Below are 26616 nucleotides of genomic sequence, written 5' to 3'. Positions count from 1 at the left end.
CGCTTTGAGATGGTATATGGGCTTAGACAATGCAAACATTCATACTTTCAATGACTTAGGCGAGGCCTTTGTTAAGCAGTACAAGTACAACATGGATATGTCGCCTAATAGAGACCACCTGAGGTCTATGTCTAAGATAGATAAAGAGATATTCAAAGAGTATGCCCAAAGATGGAGGGAGTTGGCGGCCCAGATAAGTCCATAATTGAAAGAGAAATAGATGATGAAGATCTTCCTGAAGGCGTTGAGTTTGTTTTACTACAAATGTATGATCACAAGTTCCCCCAATGACTTTACCGAAATGGTAAATATGGGGATGAGGCTAGAGGAAGGAGTCCGTGAAGGACGTCTGTCTAAAGAAGAAGCATCGTCTAGAAATAAATATGGTGGGAGTTTCTCCAAAAAGAAGGAGGGAGAAAGTAATTCAGTATCAGTGGAGAGGCATGGGAGGTCACATGTTAGAAAGAGTTCTTAACTTCGTCAACACCAACATCTAGTTTCATCAGTGGTTCCTATATTTTCCAACAATTCCAACAATCAATCAGTTCCGATTCAACAACAACCGCAACAAAGAACCAACTACAACAACAATAATAACCAATAAAGCTTTGAGAGGAAGAAGGTCTCCTTTGACCTATTCCTATGTCATATGCAGAATTGTATCCATCCTTGGTTCTCAAGAACCTCATTCAACCCAAAAATCCTCCACAAATTCCTGAGCCACTTCCATGGTGGTCCAAACCTGAACTTCGCTGTGCTTTTCACCTGGGAGCCCCTGGCCACGACATAGAAAACTACTATCCGTTGAAGTATAAAGTGCAACAGCTTGTGAATAGTGGGATAATGTCCTTTAAGGACAAAGAGCCTAATGTGAAATCTAATCCGTTACCTGCTCATGGTAATGCTATTGTCAATATGGTAAATGGTTGTCCTGGTGAGTACAAGGTTTATGATGTTCGCCATATCAGACAATCTTTGGTGGCAATTCATAAAGATATCTGTTTGGTCAATAACTCTGAGCATGACCATGATGGTTGTGTGATATGCAGTGTGAACCCTCGTGGATGTGTTATTGTCAAGAGAGATATTCATAGGTTGATGGATGAAGGACTTATTCAAATTTTCCAGTCAAGAGATATAAATGATTTGAATGTCATTGTGCCTGTGTTCAAGACCCCTGAGCGGGTAGTTATCCAGTTTGATAGCAGCAACAACAACAATGTGAATAGATTGGTATCGCCGTTGGTTATACGGTTAGCGGAACCTGTTCCGTATACATCCGATAAAGTTGGGCCTTATTAACGGGACCTTGGAGACTCTGTGGTGAATATTGCTGATATTGCAAAGGTGACCCGTAATGGTCGTGTGTTTGGTCCGGTTTTTTCGAAAGAGGTAGAAGATGCTGCAGCAAGGAAGAAGGCAGAGATTCCAGTAGCGAATTCGGTGAGTACTTCAGTGTGTCAGTCTGGTAAATCCAGCAAACTGAAGGCTAATGATGATGAAGTTTTAAAATTGATCAAAAGAAGCAAGTTCAATGTTGTAGAACAGCTGCTCGAGGCTCCGTCAAAGATCTTCGTGCTCTCACTATTAATGAACTATAAGGAACATAAGGAGGCATTGCAGAAAGTGCTTGAGCAGGCTTATATGGAGAAAGATGTGAATGTGGATCAGTTTGACCATATTTTTACCAATATTACTTCTTGCATTAACCTGAGCTTTTGTAATGAGGAGCTTCATGAGGAAGGCAGAAATCACAATTTGGCATTGCATATTTCGATGAATTGGAAGGAGGACACTATGTCCAATGTGTTGGTTGATACTGGGTCATCACTGAATGTGCTTCCAAAATCAACTCTGTCAAGACTTTCTTATCAAGGCGCCCCCAATAAGATACAGTGGTGTAATTATTAAAGCGTTTGACGGTTCTCGTAAAACTGTCATTGGTGAGGTGGACCTTCTAGTGAAGATAGGTCTGAGTGATTTCCATATTACTTTCCAGGTAATGGATATCAACTCGGCCTACAGTTGTCTATTGGGAAGGCCATGTATTCATGAAGCAGGAGCTGTGACGTCTACGCTACACCAAAAGCTAAAATTTATGAAGAATGGCAAGTTTTTCGTTGTTGGTGGAGAGAAGGCATTATTGGTAAGCCATTTGTCATCTTTTTCATATGTTGAAGCTGAGGAGGAGGTTGGAAAGTCGTTCCAAGCCTTGTCTATTGCTGAAGAGAAGAAAATTGGGGCACCCATGTCTTCTTTAAAAGATGCACAAAAGGCTATTGAGGCTGACAACATTGATCAGTGGGGCTGTATGATAGAGATTGCTGAGAACAAGAATATGGCTGGATTGGGATTTCAACCAGGGTCGTTCAACGTCAGAACTGAAGGTATGCAACAAAGTTTCTGCAGTGGAGGGTTCACTCATGAGAATGATCAAGACTCAGCTGATGTGATTGAAGATAGTAATGATGAAGACGATGCATGCTCTAACTTTGTGACGCATGGCCAGACTTGCAACAATTGGGTTGTTATTGATGTTCCCACTGTTATTCATCGCTCTAAGTAATTTTTTTTCATTTTAAGAAAAAATCATTCTCCAATGCATAAGGGAGAAGTGAACATTGTTGGGAATTTCCATTGTTATTATCATCAATAAAAGACAATTTTATTCATCCACATCTATGATGTTTTATTTTTACTTTTTGCCTTTCTAAAAATGGTAATCACAAAAAACATGAATAATTGGCTCAGACCCTCGTGTAGAGTTTTATCTCTTGTATTCCCCGACGGAGTTCATCTTCAGATATCGAAGATCTCTTGTTCCCGGTAGTATTTGGTTCTGAGCAATGTTTGGTCCCCTGTAAGGTTGTCTCCCATTTGATATGGTGATGACCTAAAATTCCCCACAAAGTTGATAGTTGGGATCCTCAGCAGATCTTCTCTCTCTCTCCCCATCCAAAGTTGAGTTATGCAGAGCCAGATGATTTATGTTCATCCTCAGCATTTTTCTCTAGTTGGTGTTTCCATCTTGTTGAGATTAGCTGAGTGTTGCAGCGATGACTCAAATATGTGATATTTGTATCCTTTGTGATTATTTTGTCAGCATAATTACAGTCATATACATACATATTCATGCATAAAACACAATATTAGATATTTCATTATGCATTTTATTGCATTTGATTCCTTATTTCTGATCCCCTACTACGATGATATTATTTCCCTATACAAGTTTAATGTGTTTGTCCTTCTTCAATTATAGAGTGTCAGCCCCCCTTTGGAAGAAAGAGTTTAACCTTTCTCATTCCCCACTGAGTTATTACCTCGTGGATGATCATTGTTTCAGTTTCCTCCCCGGTTAACTATCTGGATGGGACCACTCCCCTTGAGTTATATCCTCATTGGGTTGAGTCATTGTTTGACAGTTTCTTTCTAGTTACTACTTAGATGAATATTTTATGGCCCCTCGAAAGTTTATTTCCCAGTAACTGGTAATATTCTTCTCTATTTTTGAGTACATTACTTTTTCCCAATTGTAGCGGGGTTTTCGTTACTTTTAGGCTTATTGACTAAACCAAAAGTCAACATACAATTCGAGTCGCCACCGCACTTTTATTTATCCAAAGGAAAGGCTAAAAAGTGAACAAAAGCCAAGTAAGAAGTTTTTCAAATCAAAAACTAATAAAAATGTCAGAGATCTAGGTAAGGGGGTTGGTTATGAAATGGGAAGGTTTTATGCACCCAAAACATCCTTAGTACTCTAAGGGAACCTTTTTTTGCAAATATGTGTTGTAGGTTGGTATTTGTGAAAAGATTTGAGCAAAAGATTGGAGGGATGAGAAGAGAATAAATTATATTTACAAAATTTGTTGTTTGAATGGATCAAGCCATTGCCTACGTACCATCACAAAGGAGGATCAAAACCTCGTAGTTCGTGGTAAAAATTTCAAAGATTGGTGAATTGATTTTAATCAAAAGCCTTAAGGTCTTTTGTTATCAAAGGGAGAACACTTAACCTAAACCAACAATCCACCATGTGAGGAAGGCTTCAACATGCTAGTGAGGGATTGACCCTATAATAAGCATGGAAGGCTTATAATCCAACACTAAGGATGAGGTGAGATTTACATCAACCACTATGATAACTCAAACCTATGACTTATGTTTTTGAAAGAGTGTAACAAGTGGCCATTGGAACCACAAAATAATTTGAAATGGGTTATATTTACAAGTTAAATTTATTTACAAAATGAGGTCAAAGTTGGATCAAAGTTTATTTACAATGAGTATTTATAAAAATGGTTTTGAAAAGTCAAAGGCTTAAGGCCTAGGTTTCTAATTTGAAATAAAGTCAAAGTTTTAAAAATTATTTTTGGCTTGGTTAGATGGGGGAGAAGAAAGAAAGGCTATTCCTAAAGCATACAAAGATAAGAGGGGAGAGATGACCCTTGGAGTTCCTTTTCGTAGAGTCATAGAGATGACTCAAGATGCTCATTTCCTTTGGATTTAGCACACAAAAAAAGCAATCAATAATTTGAAATCAAGCTCCTAGGATCTCCATTTGGCTTGACTCTTAACTTGGCTACTCATGACAATGGTCCTCTTTTCCCAATCTTAAGATGAGGTTCCTATCACACAAAAGCACACATCAAAAAGCTCATAACATAATAAAGGGAATGGACAAAGAATGAATTTGAGGATAAGTCATTTGAGGTCAACTTTGAATTTTAGCATTCTAAAGGCATGAGGCCTAGTTGCTCTTCAACACATTTTGCATTCTAAAGGCATGATGCCTAATTGCTCTTGAACTCCTTTAAGCATGGGTGAATCCTAATTCTAAGTCCTTTCTCTTTTTGCATTTGGTACGCATCAAAACAAACACAAAACAACATAAAATAGAAATATATTTATATACAATAATGGGCTCAAATGAGCAGAGGAAAAATGACATAAACATAAAATATGTGCTCAATTGAGCAAAGTGAAAATAAAGATGAGTAATGAGCAAGAAATAAAGGACATTAAAAGTAAATGACAAGAATTTAAAAGCTCAAATTAAACTTAGTAGTTAGTAGGGTTATGTTAGCTTGTCATAAGACAATGTAGAACTATGTGAAGCAATCGTAAGTGGACTAATGTAGTAGTCACACCTATCTGAGGCCGGTCAATAAAAATATAGGCAAAGAACACAAGTTAGAGGTAATGACTAGTAAGCCAAGCTCCAAAAACTTGTCAGGCCAAACAAAAGGGGAAGGGCCTTGTTTTGACTTTTAGTTATTTGCTTGACCAAAAACCTATCTTTGACACAAAATAACTCACTTAATCATGGATCAAGTTGAGTTTGGTTTGGATCAAAGAAGATTAAACTCCTATTTGTCAATACCACCCTCAAGACTTTAACTCATTGTCCATTGAGGGAAAGAAAGGGATGAAGATGAAAGGGAGGGGGTAAGAAGACAGCAACCAATCCCAATTGATAAAGGGATAACTCATCCTTGATCAAATTCATTCATCTTTCTAGGTGATGATCCTTAAGGATTCTCAAACCACAAGATCCAATGAATTTGATCAAGGTTGAATCAATTCAACCTTGATCAACACCAAACAGAAGGAATGAATATAACAAGTCAAGAAGTCAATAATATTTTTTTGATAACTTTTGAATTAAAATAAAATACAAATAAAAAACAAACAAACAAAATTGAACCTCCAATTCAATTCAAAACAACTTCAATAAGTCCAATTGAAATTTCATAGGTTCAACATGGTCAAACAAACTTTAACTAATTTTCTCACAAATTTTTAAAGTCAGAAAGTAATTAAAATCAATTAAAAACAACCAAAAATAGCATAATATGAATTAAAATCTCAAATAATCTCAAAACAAACAAGAAATTGTTTAGACTATTTTTCATTGACTTATCATGATCCATAGATGCTACGAAAATATTTTTGTATTTTTTAAAAGTCAGAAAGTATTTTAAAATGAATTAAAATCATTAAAAACCAAATAATTCATGAAAAATATCAAATGACGTCACAAAAATAATTAAAATTCATAATATGAAGCTAGATTTTTCAAGAAAATTTTTAGAGTTGGTCTCATATTTTTCTGACCTTGTATGAATTTTTTATGAATTATTGAAATTGAAATGAATTAAAAGAAAATAAAGAGAAAATGAAAATAAGCGAAAAAAGCTGAGCCACCAGATCCAATTCATTAATTGACGTGGCAATGGTACTGTAGCGGGGTATTCATTACCTTTAGATTTATTGACTAAATCAAAAGTAAATCATACAATTTGAGTCGCCACCGCACTTCTATTTATCCAAAGGAAATGTTAGAAAGCGAACAAAAACCAAGAAGTTTTATCAAATCAAAAACTAATAAAAATGTCAGAGATCTGGGTAAGGGGGTTGGTTATGCAATGGAAAGGTTTTAAGCACCCAAAACATCCTTAGTACTCTAAGGGAGCCCTTTTTACAAATGTTGTAAGGTAGGTTGGTATTTGTGAAAATATTTGTGCAAACAATGATTGGGGAGATGAGAAAAGAATATACAAGTTATTTACAATTTTGTGTTTGAATGGATAAACCCATTGCCTACGTACCATCTTAAAAAGTTAGGATCAAAACCTCGTAGTTCGGGGTAAAAATCTCAAAAGAAGTTGGTGAATTGATTGGTCAAAAGCCTTAAGGTCTTTTGTTATCAAAGGGAGAAAACTCAACCTAAAACCACAAATCCACCATGTGAGGAGAGCTTTAACATGCTAGTGAGGAGTTAACCCTATAATAAGCATGGAAGACTTATAGTCCATCACTAAGGATATAGGTGAGTATTATATCAACCTCTAGGATAACTCAAACCTAATAGCTAATGTTTATGAAAAGCTTTGGCAAGAAGTGGCCATTGAAACCACAAAAACAATTGAGTGAGTTATATTCACCAATGAAAAGTATTCACAAAGTAAGGTCAAAGTTGACTTAGGATTAAATTTAAAATAAGTGTTATGAAAAGAGTTTGGAAAATCAAAAGCATAGTGTTTAGGTTTCTAATTTTGAAAACAATGTTAATGTTTGCACAAAAGTTTGGTTTGGGTTAGAGTGGAGGGAAGAAGAGAATGGCTAGGTTCTAAACATGCAAAGATGAAGGAAGAGAAATAAAACCACATTGGGGTTCTCTTCTTGAGATCATAGTGATGATCCAAGTTGTTACCTTTCCTTTAGAATTAGCAAGTGTAGCGGTGTATTCGTCACCATTGGAAATATTAATTAAATCCAAGGTAAATCATACAAAGTCGAGTCGCCACCGCACTTCTATTTATCCAAAGGAATGGTTAGAAAGAGAACAAAAACCTATAAAGTTTTACAAACAAAACTAGTAAAAGAGGGTCAGAGATCTGGGTAAGGGGGTTGGTTATGTCATGGGAAGGTGTTAGGCACCCACAACATCCTAGGTACTCCTAGGGAACCCGTTTCACAACTTGTTGCAAATGTTATTGTTTATGAAATTGTTTTGTGCAAACATGATTGAAGAGATGAGAAAAGAATATACAAGTTTATTTACATTTTGTGTTTGGATGGATGAACCCATTGCCTACGTACCTTCTCATGAAAGATAAGGATCAAAACCCCGTAGTTCGGGTAACAAATTTCAAAACAGACGAGTGGATTGATTTTAAACAAAAGCCTTAAGGTCTTTCGTTATCAAAGGGAGAAAACTCAACCTGAACAATCACAAGTCCACCATGTGAGAACAACTTCAACGTGCTAGTGAGGGGTTAACCCTATAATAAGCAGGGAAGTCTTATAATTCAATCACTAAGGACAAAGGTGAGATTCACATCAACCACTAAGAGAATTCAGATCTATGGCTAATGCATGAAAATTTGATTAAGAAGTGGACAAGGGCCACAAAAGACAATTGAGTGAGTGGAACTACCCAATTAGAAGTATTCACAAACATGTCAAAGTTGACTTAAAGTTCAATTCAAAATAAGTATTATGAAAAGAAAGTTTGAAAATCAAAGGCATAAGGCCTAGGTTTCTAATGTCGAAAACAAGTCAGATGTTTGCACAAAAGTTTTCTGGTTTGGGTTAAGGATGAAAATATGGATCAAAGTTAAGCATGCAAAAGGTGAGGGTTAAGGGACAAAGCCACAAACAGGGTTGCTTTCTCAAGATCATAGAAATGATCCAAGTAAGTTCCTTTGGAATTAGGCAACACAAAGGTTGAAATTCTAGTTATCAGACTTTGGATGTCACACTGGTTGTTATGACATCCAATTATGCACAGACAGGGATTATGCAGAACTTAACAGTAAATGCAGTAAATAACACAAGTAATTGTTCACCCAGTTCAGTCCAACATGACCTACATCTGGGGGCTACCAAGCCAGGGAGGAAATCCACTATTAGTAGTATCAATTCAAAGCTAAACTCACCCGTTTACAACTTATCACTTAATCCCTACCCAATGCAATTTCAATCTTAACCTAAGATCAGAGTTCCTACTCACTCCCCCTCAATCACCTTAGTGATTACTATCTTTAAACAATATTAAAGACAAGTTGAAGTCACACTTCAAACAACTCTTGATTGTGCTTCACAGCTTTAATCAAGATACACAGCACTCACACTTAAAAGCTTTGAGCGACACAACACTTACAACTCAATGAACACCCTATGCCACAGCTATCATCTACTTGACAATGGCTTGGCTTACAAGATACGTCTAATACAAGACTCACAAAAATACAGCAGTGAAGTATGATGGACACACAATATCTTCACGCCTCAAAATCCCTGAAACTGAATGAAGGAACGCCTTCCTTTTATATTGCAGTATCCTGGGCTTTTGCACCTGTATTCTCCTGAATTTAAGGTCACGCGAGTTCCCATAAATTCAACATTTAGGTTACTAACAAATAGGCTATTTGTTAGGTTCATTGAATGTAGCTTGGTTGTTGATTTCCTGGATTTTCTCTCAGTTGTTGAAACCCTGAAGAATAGCCTGAGAAAAAGCTGAAACAGAAAATTGAACAACCTACAATATAGCATATGCTGTCAGGCATGAATGTCACGACATTCAGCTTGACATCAAGGTCCATATGCTGAGTCTGTTTTTCCAGAAAATAGACTGTACAATTTTGCTGACCTGTACATGATCAAAATGACCATACTACAGTAACAGCTTACATTAATAAATGTCAAAGTGTCCAACTTAACATTTACACATTTGGCCTTAAGTTAGTTCTGTTATTCTCTTGAAGAACAAACTAAGTTACATGCTGAAGTATAGCAGAACACCACTCTGTCTAATGTTCAGTAGCTGCTGTCAATGATGAATGTCATAACATCCAGTTTGACATTCAGTCAGTAGGCCTTATGCCAGGTCTGGTCTTTCCTTGATAACCAGACTGGAAATAAATACTAAGTTCTAGCAGAACACCTGCTGTTCTATTCCTTAGTATCTGTTGACAGGTATGAATGTCACAGCATCCAGTTTGACATTCAATAAATCCTGTGTTAGCTAGTCCTGCAGTAACTACAATGTAGTCACACATACATGTCATGACATCAGTCAAGACATTAGTACCCATCTAGTGTTTTACCATATAATGCAGCCAATTAAACACCTACAAAGGCAAAAACAATAAGCAAAGTCTCATAAGAGAACAAACAAAACTGGAAACGGAATGCCAATCAATGCTCTTATATCCAACTCCAAAAACAAATGGGAAATAGAAAGCCAATCAATGGTCTTACATCTAACTCCTCAAAACAAGCAGGAAACAGAAAGCCAATAAATGGTCTTACATCTAACTCCTCAAAACAAACAGGAAACAGAAAGCCAATCAATGGTCTTACATCTAACTCCTCAAAACAAACAGGAAACAGAAAGCCAATCAATGGTCTTACATCTAACTCCACAAAACAAATAGGAAACAGAAAGCCAATCAATGGTCTTACATCTAACTCCATAAAACAAACAAACATGCATGAAAAGCAAACACATGAAAGATTCACAAGTAAGCAAAGAAGCAATCAAGCATCACTCTCTATATACAAACAAGAGGCTCAGACAAGTTGGTTGGGCTTTAGTCAAGGGGTCATATCAACCTCGACAAACAAGCCAAAACTGTAGGGGTGTTCTGAAGCTCTTAACCACTAACATTGAGAGTTAGGATGAAGCTGATGAAATGGAAATGAGGATGAGACCTCATGCTCTTAACCCTGGCCTGGGTGAGCTTATGATAAAGAAGATGTGGGGATCCAGAATGAGGGACCCTATTCCACTTGACTGACTCTATACAAGATCTTGGATGTTTATTCAAAAGCATCAGCACGTAGTGCGAGCATAATGAAAGACTCAACTGAATAACAGGGTATTGATTGCAAATCCCTTCTATCTGTCAATTGCCTCTTCACTTAGGAGGGCTTAACAAATAACATGCCTCATTTAGAGGTCTTTAGCACAAATATAAACATACACAATCGTGGCCTCTTAAGGAGGACTTCAGCCAAATGCCTGCCAAAAAGGCGACAGGACTTCCAGACTACATGGAGAAAGAAAGTGGTTACCTAAGTGGTATACCAACCACAAACCAAAGCAAAGCTCAAGCAAGAGCTAAAAGCGACTAATGTACCTGTACAAAAGCTAACCAGTTAGTATCTCAGTCAGACAGTCAAACAGCAAACAGAGAAACCAAACAACAACTCAATGAACAATGCTCAAGCAATCAAGTGAGGCAATGAGCATCAATTAGAACCTACAAAACAGCAAGAGTTAGTGATCAAAGCAAATGGCATCTCATGTAATGAGATCACCAACCATTAGTGCTAAATACCTGAAACACAAAACACAATTGGTGAGTACAAACCACTAGTACAAAGACTAGGGTCAAAGGCAAATCAAATAGTCAAAACAGAAGTCAATATTTCACATAAAGCACATTCAATCAAACAAGAAAGAGTCCTCAAAAGGACCAAAGCCAAATCATAAGGCAAAGCCATCAAATAATCAAGATAAGGCAAAGGCAAGCAATGTGATCAATATTGGACATCAAGAATAGAAAATTCACATTAAAACAGAAACACAACCAATGATCATAAATTTTTTTATGTGAATACAACATATTATGGACAGACATCATGTGAAAAATTAGGTCCAGAAGCAAACAAATGGCATATGAATGAAAATGCTCAAGTACAAAGCATAAAATCTTACACCAAATGTCACAACATATGTCCATGTATCCAAAACAGTGGTATTGAATGGTAAAAATGCCAAACAAAAGCCAAAACATCATGTCACATGTTAGGATCAGGCATGTCAAATTTCAAAGCAATTGGACAAACTATGAGCATTTCACAAATCAATTAGTACAACATGTCATTTTGGCATCATGTTCAAACACTCAAGCACAATTAAAAATCCAGCAACACAAAAATCATGAAATTAATATGAAAAAATAATAGACATCAAAACAAGAAAGTGAAAAAAAATCTGAATTAATTTGGACATGTTTACCATTTTTTATGATTTTTTGAAGTTAAGGAAATAAAATGAAATAAAGTGAAAATCATGTAAAAAATGAAATGTGAAAACAATTGGAAACATGCATAAGCCAGGTGTTGAACACAGGACAGCAAGGTCACAAAAGCGCTCAGCATAAAAATCAATTGGAAAATCCAAAACATCACACGCAGGGAATCGAACACAGGTTATGCTGGTCAAAAGTGCGCTCAAAACGCAGCGCTTCAACGAGAGAAAACAAATGAAATATTCCAAATGCTCGCGCCAGGTATCGAACCTACGCATGGACGGTCCACAAAGCGCTCAAATGAAATTAGAATAAATGCAACGCGAAGGATCGAACAGAAGACTTGGAGGTTAACGCACGCGTGAATCAAAACCCTAGGCGCATGAACCAGACGGCCGGAATAGGGATTCCGGTCGTCTTCTCCGGTGGCACGCCGGTGAAGGTTCACTAAAATTTTCCAGAAATGGACGAGAATGGTACCATTCGAAAGCTCACACAATGCACAATCCAAATCCATATTTAATTCAAACTAATTCTTCTTAACAAGAGCAGATCGAGCAAAAACAAATTCAACATCAAAACTTTAAATCCACATATCTTGATCAATATCCATCCATTTTCGAAACAAATTATATCAGCATCATCAGTGAATCAAGATCTACATGATTATGTACATGAAATAGCAAAAAGTGAAGGTCGAAAATCCACCTACTTGGAATGGCAGTGATGGAAACCGTGTCCTCAAGCCTTCAAAATGTCCAGATCCACTCCAGTAATCTTGATATGAAGTTTGATGCACGAATTGACACTTGAATCCACCTGAATGAAGCTCAATTTTCAAGATCCATCTTCATGTTCAAGCTTTGTGTATGCACGAATCTGCACCAAATTCTCCAATCCAATGCTTGATTCCTACTCAATGATACATGCTAAACACGATTATGCAAGAAAATTAATGAGTTATGTGAAGAAATTTCAAGTTTGAAGTGAGAGAGTTTTTGGAGGGAAAAAAAATCTAGATCTGAAAATGTGTTGTTATGGCAAATGCAGTTATGATTAGGCTTTTATATGAAGTGTTAATCACCATGCTAATCCACTTAAGCCTTGGTTAATTGAGATTAAGGATAAATGAGGTGAAATAAAAATTTGGCAAATGTGAGGTGGCATGAGCTATGTGCACGTGAACAGTGCCATGCAAGGTACAAAATCACTTAAAATTATTCAATAAACCACATGGAATTGGAATTTTGCTCATGTGATTCACCAAATTTGAATTCTCCATTTTTCCTCCAAAATGCACTTGAATGGACACTTGATCATGTGAGCTTTTTTCATGTAAGGCAATGGTTGATTTGGAATCTCTTGGTCACAAGGAGCATTTTGCAAAAAGAGTGGACCAATTTGGAGTTTTGAATCAAAAGTTATGGCACTTTGAAGTTCCATGCATGCTTTGTAATCATTTGATCATAACTTCTCAACCATTCATCAGATAAACATGATATAAGACTTTTTGAAAAGAGGAGAGAAAGATATTCAACTTTCATGTTCACCAAAAATTCATTTGAAGCTTCTTTGATGTTGGAAAGTCAAGTTGAATGTGAACCAAAAACTTGCCAGTTTTGGAAACTTGAAATTACAGGTCACTTTCCATTTTTGGAAACTTTTGCAATGGCTTCAAAATCTTCAAGGTAGATGTTTAACATGATGAATAGACCTTGTTTGAACATGAATGGGATGCTTCAGATCATTTCCCACACCTCAAAGTCCTCAATTGACTGCACAATTGATTATTTGGTCCTCAGATGACCTTGACATGACCTGATGAATTTGGGCCTCAACCACTTAGGAAAAATGCTCCAAAATGAAACCATAGCTCATATAAGCTCAACATAATATCATATGGTCCTCATCTCAAGAAAATACCATATGCTCTTGTACAAGGGATGCTCTTGAATTGCTTGACCTGTGGTGCTTAAACTGCAAAACAAATGTTAGATGACATGTTTTTGGTGCTTTTGGTTAGTGATTTAAAACAAGAAAAGAAATGATATACAATGCAAGCATGCCTGGTGATCTCAAACCCTTCACAAAGAGATCCCAACCATAGGTAAAGGAAGCAAGATGCTCGAAGATCCTTGAGGCTATGCAATGCTATGCTATGATGCCATGAGGGATCTCAGGGACAAAATTGGGGTCTTACAGCAAGCAATAAGCAAATAAATCAAGCAATCAAGCAAATGTCAATCAAGCTCCAAGGTGTAGCGGGGTATTCGTTACCATTAGAGATATTGACTAAATCCAAGGTAAATCATACAAGTCGAGTCCCCACCGCACTTCTATTTATCCAAAGGAATGGTTAGAAAGCGAACAAAAACCTAAAAGTTTTAACAAAAACTAGTAAAAGAGAAACAGAGATCTGGGTAAGGGGGTTGGTTATGTAATGGGAAGGTGTTAGGCACCCAAAACATCCTAGGTACTCCTAGGGAGCCCTTTTCACACTTGTTGTAAAGGTTGTTGTTTTTGTGAAAGAAATTTGTTTGTGCAAACATGATTGAAGGGATGAGAAGAGAATATACAAATTATTTACATTTTTGTGTTTGGATGGATAAACCCATTACCTACATACCATCTTAAAAAAGATTAGGATTAAAACCTCGTAGTTCGGGGTATAAATCTCAAAATGAGTGGGTGAATGGATTGGTCTAAAAGCCTTAAGGTCTTTTGTTATCCAAGGGAGAAAACTCAACCTAAAACCACAAATCCACCATGTGAGGATAGCTTCAACATGCTAGTGAGGGGTTAACCCTATAATAAGCATGGAAGACTCATTGTCCATCACTAAGGATATAGGTGAGTATTACATCTACCACAAAGATAACTCAAACCTAATAGCTAAAGGTTATGAAAATTTTGATTAAGAAAGTGGCCATTGAAACCACAAAAAGGACATTTGAATGGGTTATATTTACCAATTAGAAGTATATACAAAATGGTCAAAGTTGACTTAAAGATTCAATTCAAAATAAGTGTTATGAAAAGAAGGTTTGAAAATCAAAGCCTAAGGCTTAGGTTTCTAATGTTTGAAAACAAGTGTTAAATGTTTACACAAAAGTTTTGGCTTGGGGTAGAGTGGGGGGAAGAAGAAGAATGGCTAAGATCCTAAGCATACAAGAGGTGAGGGATAAAGAAACAAAACCACAATGGAGTTCCTCTCTTGAGATCATATTGATGATCCAAGTAGCTCCCATCCTTTGGAATAAGCAATCACACAAAGCATAAATTCAAGCAATCATCAATCAAAGTGGATTCTTGGAAAGACTCCTCAATGTATCTTGGATCTCTCTCCCTTAGAAGCTCATGGTAATGGTTCCTCAATTAAGCTCAAGTGGAACTCCTAGCACAAAGAAAACACACATCAAAAGGTTCTATAATACAACCAAAGAATGGACAAGAGGGAGTTTAGAATATAATCCTTTCAATGTTCATCTTCAAGCTTAAGCATTCTAAAGGCTCAATGCCTAGTTGCTCTTTGACTTTTTATAGCACTCTAAAGGCCCAATGCCTAGTTGCTCTTTGACTCCAAATTTGCATAGGGAAAGTCCTAAAGTCTAAGTCCATTTTGTCCATTTTTTGCATTTGGTTCACAACAATCAAAACAAAACACAAGCACAATAGTATATACATAATTATGTGCTCAAGTGAGCAAAAGGCAAATGACATTAACATAAACATGTGCTCAAGTGAGCAAAGAGAAAAGCAAATGGATAATATGTGCAAGAATAGTAAATTGCATAAAAGTAAAGTGCAATAAGTAAATGTTAATGGTTAATGGTTAGTGTTAGTAGTTAGTGTGCCATAAGGCAAATTTAGTGCTATGTTAAGCAATCGTAATTGGACTTATGTAGAAGTCACAACTATCTGAGGCCGGTCAATAATAATGTAGGCAACAACACAAGTTAGAAGTCTTGATTAGTGAACCAAGTTCCAACAACTTGCCATGCTAAATAGGAAAAGAGAATTGATCTTGTATTGGTTTAAGCCTTTTGCATGATTTAGAAAACAACCTATCCCTAATGCAAAGCCATTCACTTGATCAATTAATCAAGATGAATTAGATTTGAATCAAGGAAGATTAAGTCTCCCTAATCAATGCTAACTTATCAACCTTCAACTCATTGATCAAAGAGAAAGAAGAAGAAGAAGAAGGAGATGAAGAATGGATAAGGAAATGGAAAGATCAAAATGCATAAGATGAAATAAGATGTACCAATCCATATGTATTGACCAAATGACATTGAAAGTCAAAGTCAAACAATAAGAAATCAGAAATGAGATGAAGATTGGAGATCAAACAACAAGCAAAATATTTTTGGTATTTTCAATATTAAAATAAACTTGAATTAAAAATAAAAGAAAGGTCAAACTTCAAAATCACTTCAAATCAACCTTGAAAGGTCCAAGTGATTTATCCCAAGTTCAACAAGGTCAAACAAAGTTTGACAAAAAATTTCAGCATTTTTAAAAGTCAGAAGCTATTTTTAATCAATTAAAAATGAATAAAAATAACCTAATTGAACTAAAATCTCAAATAAATCTTAAATCAATTAAAAAATTGATGAGAATATTTTTCATAGATCCATCATCATTCAAATAGGTTAGGAAAATATTTTTGTATTTTTTGGATATCAAAAACTATTTAAAATGAATTAAAAAGAACCAGAAAAGAGAAAATACACAAAAAATATCAAATGATGAAATAAAAAATATTAAAAATCAAAATTAGAAACTAGAAATTATTTGGAGAAGAATGCAATTGGTCTCATATTTTTTGGATTTAAAATGAAGAAGATATTGATTTTTGAAAATAATGGAAATAAAAGAAATTAAATCAGAAAATAGAAAATAAGAAAAAAAAAAGGAGCGTTGGATTGGATCTCATTAATTGACGTGGCCAATCCTGAGGTTCAGAAGCGCGCGCTCATGGTAAGTCCAAGTCAATGAGAAACATCCAACATTAAAATAAGTCATAACAATGGAAGGCCACGATTGGATCTAGAAAATGAATCCAACGATCCAGATTCAAACTGGCAATGGGACGGCCACTGGAGCCACCTTCTTCTTCGGTGAGCTTGTGTTTTCCGGCCAAAATTGCAGGCAACCAAAACTTAACCAAAATACCCAATCTATACACCGTTGGAAAGTTGGGATGATGTACATCATCCCTGTATCACTCAATTCCACTCTAGATCTCTATATTGAGAGAAATCAGAGATGGAAATTCTGTGATGTTCATGAGAACTTGATGGATTTCAAAAATTAAATGCACAGTAATGATGCCTCCATTGAGAGGACTTCAACCAACACAAAATCCAAGCAAATAGGTCAATAGATGATGAGTTTCGAAGAAAAAACCAGTTGAAGAATAACCTTGGATTCTGGAGATATGAGCTTGATTCCTTGCTTCCTTTATCAAAATAGAAGATCAATGAACTGAAGGATGAAGGTTTAGAAGCTTTAGATCCAAAGATTCAACCAGATGTAGCTGGATTTTAGATCTGAAAAATTTGAAGAAAAGTGAAATAGCTTCTTTGGTGAGAGGTTGGGTTTTAATTTCTGCAGTAATTCAGGTTGATTCCAGGATGAATTTTGAATGGAATAGAGCTTCTATTTATAGAGAGAATGGCAAGGAGAGGGTGATTCAATCCGTGTGTATGAAGTTGGACATTCCTTGCATAGGCTTGCATGATCATGCACAAGGCCCAAAACCAAAGCCAAATGCAATATGAAATCATACCAAAGTGAAATGGACGTGTAATCTGAATGGTAATTGCTTGTGCATGGAATTTTGAGGTGTTATGCATAATTGAACTAAAAGTTTCTCCTCTTCGAAAATACCAATTACCAAATCCAAACATGAGCATATGAGTAATGGTTGGAAAGGTTTTGATGTAAGGAACAATTGTTATGTTGGGAAAAAATCCATTTGAAGTGTGGAAATTGGTGAAATTGGAGTTTAAAGTGCAAGGTGCAAAACATGAAAAGGCAAAGTTTCTAAATTTGGCCAATGTTCAAGCCCTTCTGCTTTGATGATGCAAGGCCCAAATGAAAAAACCTCCAACATTGAAGTTGTAGAGCTTTGCAAGACAATCAAAATGGACTTAAAGTTTGCATCATTTGGATTTTTGGTGAAAGAGTTATGGGCACTTGAAATTGGACTTTTTTTGCCTTTCAATGCATTTGGTCCAAAATGGCCTATAATGTCTTGCATTATCACATGTATTTACTTTGAGATTTTGAAATTTTGTTCGACATAACATTTGAAGTAGACATCGTAAGATTTCCAATGCATTTGATCCCATCTGAAAATCATAAAAAATGAATGAGTTATGTCCTTGGGAAGTTGACCTAAAATTAGGGTTTTAGTCAAAATGACCTATAATGTATGGGAATGAGAGATGACCTTCCAAGCTCAAATCAATTTTTGATGAACATTAAAGTTGTTCATATTTTCGTTAAGAACAGTTTTGCTTTTGGAATCATCTCCATTTGACCAACACATGAAACGTTAGGTCTCAGTGCATTTCAAAATAGTCAGATGAATTGACTGATCAACTTCTCAAGTCCATGACTCATATCTTGATGAATTGATGATTGAAGACACTCAAATAAGTTCAAATATGAATGAAATGAAGAATTAAATAACTTCCCTTGATTGTATTTGACCATGGGCTAAGGTTGCTTCAAGAGCAAGGCATTGTGGTGCACAGATGAATTAGGGTTTCTTTGGGAACAAACCTCAAACCCTTTTGACTTGCTTTGATCAAAATGATGAATTGAGATACTAGGGAGGCATATTTGATGGAGGAGAGCTTTGGAAACTATTACCATGCTTGCTATCATATCCTTTTGGCCATATCTATGCACCAAGGATCTCTTTGAAGCTCTTGACCTTGTGATTGCTCAAGCTACAAACACAAGATGTTAGTGACATATTTTTGTGCTTTTGGTTAGTAGACAAAATAAGAAAAGAAATAATGTACAAATCAAGCATGCTTGGTGATCTCAAACCACTCACAAGAAGTCCCACCCAAAGGAAAAGGGAACCAAGATGCTTATAATCCTTGAGGCAATGCGAATGCAATGTTATGATGCCATGAGGGATCTTAGGGACAAAATTGGGGTCTTACAGATGCCCCTATTACAGATGCCTCGATTATGGGATGGACATTCGATTCCCAAAACAGGGATACGAATCTTACTCGACTGTGGAAGAATAAAAGGCTTCGACCAAAGAGTGCATGAGATATATTATCTATTACCGTCAGAACATAGATAATATACTCGCATGGAAGATTATCCACAGCCGGTTACTGGGTTAATAAAGGATAAATCGACCGACAAAGAAAGGCATCGGGATACCGAAACTAGGTATATAACGATGACCATTCAAGGGGAGAAACAAACATTACCGGTAACCGGTATATGAAAGATGACTTGCTGGGGATAAACTGCCTAATCAGAGCAATTATCCAAGAGAATGAGGGGATATCAACACCGAATATTGGATAATGATAACCGTCAAGGAGGGGATTACGTCTACCGGATACTGGGTAGAAAACTACGGAAGAGTAACCGTCACCGATTAGGATGAACAAAAGGTTAACTCTGCAAGGGGAAAAGAGGAAGGGTTTACCACTACCGGTATAAGGGTAGAAAACCACAAACTCCTCCGAGGATAAGATGAATGATTACTAATTACTAAGCCATTATTCATTTATACCACGGGGAGACATAGGAAACAGTCACAAGAGGCCAATTTAGGATCAAGCCAAAGAGGCAAACTGAATCAAGACTCGTCCTAGTAAGGATATAACTCAATAGGGAAACCTATCCCAATATATGTGTTGGGAGGAAGCAAAAACAACCATCGTCCACAAGGATATAACTCAGTGGGGAATGCAAAAGGAAAGATAAACACTTTCTGCTTAATGGGCTGACTCTATATTGAGGGATCAGACACCGACATCTGCTTGGGAAATGTATTACCATCTAGCAGGGAACAACAAACAAAGATATATGGAAAAGAATGCAATATGAATATCCGAATGTTTGAAAATTATATGCACATATGCGTGGTTTATGTATGATGAATGCTGACAAACAGACATTTCTAACACAAACAACTCCAAGGAATAAGTACACAAACATCAGGTACTACATCTCAAGAGAGAAAGCCAGGTTCACCGGAGAGTATCCAATATGATGAGGGCAAGAGAAACCAGGAAGCAAAGATCCCTGCGGGGGATGAACATCAGTCATTCCAGCTGGGGACTGGAGTTATTGCACAGATAAAAATCTTCCGCATAAGCAACTCCACTAGGGAATCTATCCAAGGGATAAAGGGATTCTGGGGATCAAACCCCAAGTATCGTACTCACCAAAGAGATCACATCTGCTGAGGAGGAAAGGTTGCTACTCTACTGAAGGGAAGAGTCACCAAACACTCCACCTAGTAGGAAAACCACAAAAGGCTTCGGAGGAAGAAGATACAGTCATGCCAGGAATACGAACAAATGTCTTACCCTGTTAGAGATCATACCATCCTTGGGAGAGCACTGAGGATCTCCTAAGTATCCTTTCGTCATTGTGAATGTTCACTTTGTTTAAAAACAAGTTATGAAAAATTCGATTATTCAAAACAATGATATTTTCTCAATTAAAGCATGCAAAACATTTGTTGAATAGAAACAAATAAGAGTGCAAATAATTGGATAAAAGGCTCAAATTTATTTGATGGAATGGTAGTCTGCAAATGGCAAGACTCCATAGATCTTTACAAGTTTGAAATTGGTGATATATATTGGAAAAGGGCTACATTGAACATAATGACCATTTCTCCCCCAATTCTGAATCCAATGTATTTGAAGCTTCGGTTGATGACGAATGAGCAAGAATCTCTGACGGATGACAGTTGTATAACAAAGACTTGTCAGGATGCAGTTACTTGCCAAATCCCTAATTTTTGCCTAGATTGCCCCATGATGAGGTACTCAATCTAGCGGGATACATATATTCATTTTTATGTCTCTAACTTTTGCCTGGACCGCCCTTTCGGGTTTTCAACTTAACGAGCCATTCTGTTTTTATTTTTAGGCGAAGTATTTCTTGACTGCATCTGAATTCACAAGACGAGTGAAATCCTCCCCATCCATAGTTGTAAGTATCAAAGCACCGCCTGAAAAGGCTCTCTTAACAACATATGGACCTTCATAGTTTGGAGTCCACTTGCCCCTGGAATCGGGCGCGAAAGACAAGACTTTCTTGACCACAAGGTCACCTTCTCGGAACACACGAGGCTTGACCTTCTTATCAAAAGCTTTCTTCATTCTTTGCTGATACAATTGACCATGGCACATGGCAGTCAATCTCTTCTCTTCTATCAAGTTCAATTGGTCATAACGACTCTGAACCCATTCAACATCAGTCAACTTGGCTTCCATCAAGACTCTCATTGATGGGATTTCCACCTCTACTGGGAGTATAACCTCCATGCCATAAACAAGAGAGAAGGGGGTTGCCCCTGTTGAAGTGTGAACAAATGTGCGATATCCATGTAAAGCAAATGGCAACATCTCATGCCAATCCTTATACGTGACAACCATCTTTTGGATAATTTTCTTGATATTCTTATTAGCAGCTTCAACAACCCCATTCATCTTGGGTCTATAGGGAGAAGAGTTATGATGTGCAATCTTGAACTCACTACACAGTTCTTTCATCATCTTGTTGTTCAAGTTAGATCCATTATCAGTAATGATCTTATCTGGCACACCATAACGGCATATGAGTTGATTCTTGATAAACTTCACGACCACCTGCTTGGTCACATTTGCATACGATGCCGCTTCAACCCACTTGGTGAAGTAATCAATTGCTACGAGAATAAATTTGTGTCCATTGAACGCTTTTGGCTCTATCATACCAATCATGTCAATTCCCCACATGGAAAAAAGGCCATGGTGATGAAATCACATTCAGAAGTGTTGGGGGAATATGAATCTTATCCGCATAAATTTGACACTTGTGGCTCTATCATACCAATCATGTCAATTCCCCACATGGAGGCTCAGACAAATACTCTTTAATACTGTCAAAGGCCTTCTGGCAATCCTGGGTCCAATCATGATGCTGATCTTTCTGGAGGAGCTTGAATATTGGCGCACATGTGGCAGTCATGTGGGATATGAATTTGGAAATATAATTCAAGTGGCCAAAAAAACCTCGGACTCGCTTCTCAGTTTTGGGCGCAGGCATCTCTTGTATTGCTTTGACCTTGGCAGGATCAACTTCAATACCTCTCTCACTGACAATAAAGCCCAATAACTTTCCGAAACGGACTCCAAATGTACACTTGTTAGGATTCAGACGAAGCTTGTACTTCCTCAAACGCTGAAAAAGGTTCAACAAGTGCTCTACATGTTCAATTTCCGTTCTCGACTTCGCAATCATATCATCAACATATACCTCGATCTCCTTGTGCATCATATCATGAAACAAGGTAGTCATAGCACGTTGATACGTGGCTCCGGCATTCTTCAAATCGAAGGGCATCACTCGATAACAGAATGTTACCCAAGGTGTGATGAATGTTGTCTTCTCCATATCCTCGGGTGCCATCTTAATCTGATTATAACCGAAAAATACGTCCATGAATGAGAAGACATTGAATTTATCTGTATTATCTACCAACATATCAATGTGTGGTAGAGGAAAATCATCTTTCGGACTAGCTTTATTCAAGTCTCTATAGTCCATACACATTCGGACTTTTCCATCTTTCTTAGGCACGGGCACAATATTGGCCACCCATTGAGGATATGTAGAAGTCACCAGAAACCCAACATCAATTTGCTTATGAACTTCTTCTTTAATCTTCACTGCAATGTCAAGATGAGTTCTTCTGAGCTTCTGCTTCACAGGCACGCACTCAGGCTTTAAAGGCAGGAAATGTTGCACGATATCAGTATCTAGACCAGGCATGTCTTCATATGACCAGGCAAAGCCGTCGACATATTCTCGTAGCAACTAAATTAACCCCTTCTTCATAGATTCTTCAAGGATTTCCCTAATCTTCACTTCTCGCACACAATCTCCAGACCCCAAGTTGACTGTTTCTAGATTCTCAAGATGTGGCTGAATGATCTTCTCTTCGTGCTCAAGTAGACGGGTAATCTCATCAGGAATCTCTTCAACATCATCTTCTTCGGCCTCAAATACAGGGAACTCAAAGTTGGGAGATGGTGTTGGATCATTATGTTCAATGGGTTTGATCAACCTGCATAATGATTTTGGATATAAAAGAGATTTTAGAACTCAAACAAGGAAAATCATTATGTAGATGAAAAGATTGATTTTATTCTATTTTTTAGGGTTTTGTGGTGATCACGAATTTCATGCAAAAAACAAAAAGTGAAAATAATTTGGAAAAACAAACATTTAACATGAATTTATTGAATGAATATCATTGTATTTATGTACCAACAATGTCATCACTTCTCCTTTGGGCATGGGAGAAGGGTTTTTAAACAAAAATGAACATTACGTGGACTTATGGACAACTGTTGGAACGTCAACAGCGACCCAATTATTGCAGACCCCTCCAGGGATGACAAAGTTGCCAGAATCTTCCTCTGCATCATCTTCCACAACAGCAACGACTTCCTAGTCTTCGACCGCGTGGATGAAACCACCACTCTGAAACATACCGTGCTTGTTGAAAGTGCCTGAAGAGTACCCTATGCCATCCCGATATTTATTGTCTTCCAGCTTGATCATTTGTCCTAAACTAGTAGTTGCGCCATGCTCAATGGCCAACTTCGCATCATTGTAGGATACAAATGAAGAAGCTCCTTTCTTAGAAGGCTCAGCAATAGACAAAGCTTGGAACAGCGTCCCAACTTCGTCCTTAGCATCAATGTAAGAAAAGGAAGACAAATGGTTAACTAAGAGAGCCTTCTCTCCCCCTACCACCACCAACTTTTTGTTCTTCACGAACTTCAACTTTTGGTGTAGGGTGGATGTCACGGCGCCTGCCTCGTGAATCCATGGTCTTCCTAACAAACAACTATATGATGGGTGGATTTCCATGGCCTGAAAAGTGATATGGAAATCACTAGGTCCTATCTTGATTGGGAGTTCAACCTCACCAATCACAGTCTTGCGGGATCCATCAAAAGCTTTGACGACCACTCCACTCTGTCTCATGGGAGGCCCCTGGTAAGAAAGTTTAGCCAGAGTGGATTTTGGCAACACATTAAGTGATTATCCAGTGTCTACCAGCACATTAGACAAGGCATCATCCTTGCAGTTCATAGAGATCTGAAGTGCCAAATTGTGGTCCCTTCCCTCCTCGGGGAGATCAGCATCATAGAAGCTCAGATTGTTACAAGCAATAATGTTTGCAACAATGCTATCAAATTGTTCTATTGTGACATCATGGTCTACATACGCCACATCCAACACCTTCTGCAAAGCTTCACGGTATGGTTCAGAGTTCATTAACAAAGACAACACTGATATCTTTGAAGGCGTTTGTAGCAGTTGATCTACAACATTGTATTCACTCCTCTTGATGAGCCTCAACATCTCATCACGATCCTCTTTCATCATGCCCTTCTGGCCAGCAGGGACAAGGGTTCTAACAACAGCGGCAGGTCTGTCAACAGCAAGTTCCGGATTCAGACAAGAAGAAGAATTCCCAACCGGACAGACGACACTATCAGCAACATCAGCTCTTCTGGTGTCAGCTTGGGGTTTCGGTGGCGCCGAGAATACACGACCACTACGGGTCAAACCACTGACATCAATAATATTCACAGCAGAAGTGGAGGGTAGGGGCACCTCCTTCCCATCTTCCAATGCAACAACATTATAACGATAGGGAACAGCCTTGTTGGAAGAGTAGGGAACAAGACCAACTGGCTTAATAATGAGAGAGGGAGAAGACTTCTGCTTGCTGCCATCATATCTGACGACGACATGCTTAGGTATCCTGAAAACAGGGGATATCACATTAACTTCATCCTCATCATGATTCTGAAGTATCTCTATTACACCCTGATCCAACATTTCTTGGATATCTTTTCTGACTTGACGACATCCTCTCTCATTGACAGTGCAAACACAACAACTTTCATGGTCATGCTCATAGTGACTGTATCCACACAACAGTCTGTGCATCTCGACCAGAGATTGTCGGATATGGCTGACATATCGGACCTTGTATTTGCAAGGGCAACCTTGAACCATATTGACAATATTTCCCATGCTCGGGCAATGGGTTCTTCTTTACATTAGGACCTACGTCCTCGAAAAACAGAATAACACTTCTAACAAGGTCCTGGACCTTGGTCTTGAGAGGGTAACAATTCTCCACATCATGTCCGGGAGCACCAGAATGATAAACAGAGTGAAGCTCAGGCTTATACCACAACTGAGGGTTGGTAGGTATAGCAGGTGGGTCACGTGGAGTAATCAACTTCCTTTCAATTAATGAAGGATATAGCTCTACATAGGTCATTGGAATAGGATCAAAAGTGACCCTTTTCCTATCATAGCTTGTGCTGGTTTGATTGTTGTTTCGAGGCTGGTAGGCCTGTTGTTGAGGACGATGTTGTTGTTGCTGATACTATTGATGTTGCTGTTGCTGGTTCTGATTATGATGCTGATATTGCTGATTTTCTCTGAAAACAGGTACTATATGAGCCACCTGGTGTTGGTTACTGGCTGGACACACAGTCTTCCTCTTCACAAAGGGTCTTCTAGATTTAATATGGGAGGTCACAGCATGTGCCTCACCATCTTTCTTCTTGGAAAACGCCCCATAACGTTTGGCAGAAGAGCCTTCTTCTCTAGTCAGGCGCCCTTCCCTAACTCCCTCTTCTAGACGCATCACCATGTTCACCATCTCGGTGAAGTCAGAAGGAGCGCTAGCAATCATCCGCTCATAATAGAATGAACTCAAGGTCTTCAAAAAGATCTTGCTCATTTCCTTATCTTCTAGCGGAGGCACAATCTATGCAGCCAATTCTCGCCACCTCTGGGCGTACTCCTTAAAAGTTTCCTTATCCTTCTGGGACATGGCCCTCAGCTGGTCCCTATCGGGAGCCATATCAACATTATACTTGTACTGCTTGACGAAGGCTTCGCCAAGGTCGTTGAAGGAGCGGATGTTCGCACTATCCAGGCCCATGTACCATCTCAAGGTGGCACCGGACAGGCTATCCTGGAAGTAGTGGATGAGGAATTGATCGTTGTCGGTCTGAGTCGACATCTTGCGTGCATACATAACCAGATGGCTGAGCGGGCAAGTGTTTCCTTTATACTTTTCAAAGTCAGGTACTTTGAATTTGACAGGAATCTTGACATTAGGTACAAGGCAAAGCTCAACAGCAGATTTGCCAAAGAGGTCCTTCCCTCTGAGAGTTTTGAGTTCCTTGCACAGCTCAAGGAATTGATCGTTCATAGCATCCATTTTCTCATAGACATCTGGGCCCTCAGATGGATCAGAGTGATAAATGGTGTCATCTACTCTCGGCAAAGTATGCACGACTGGAGGTGGCACAACAAGGATCGGGCTAGATGCCGGCAAAGAAGCAAAAGTTGGGGCGAGACCCTCTGGAACAAAGTTAGCGGGCATCCCCCAGGGAAACCCGACTGGCATAGCAGTAGGCATAAAATGGGCACTGGCAGCAGGCACGGTAGAGGAAGCAACCTCTGAGATGATCGTCCTCTAGGGAGGAGTTGAAGGCGTTGGAGAAGACTGGCTTTGGGTGGCCAAGAAAGACTCCATCAGGGCAGTCAATCTTGGTACTACCTCCTTCAGTTCTCTGTTCTCTTGCTCTAGGTGATCCATTAGCTTTGATGAGTTGGCTCTGGTGTAGTACCAGTGCGTCAACTTGTCTTCAAAATAAATGAAGAACACAGAGTTAGACCACTGAACAAGAAGCCCTGTATAAAAACCTGCTTATGCACATGATGCATGCAATGCTTGTGCATATGATTTATTTTT

The sequence above is a fragment of the Lathyrus oleraceus genome, chromosome 2, assembly GCF_024323335.1.
Source record: "Lathyrus oleraceus cultivar Zhongwan6 chromosome 2, CAAS_Psat_ZW6_1.0, whole genome shotgun sequence".
Taxonomy (NCBI): domain Eukaryota; kingdom Viridiplantae; phylum Streptophyta; class Magnoliopsida; order Fabales; family Fabaceae; genus Lathyrus; species Lathyrus oleraceus.
This window is presented reverse-complemented; position numbering follows the sequence as displayed.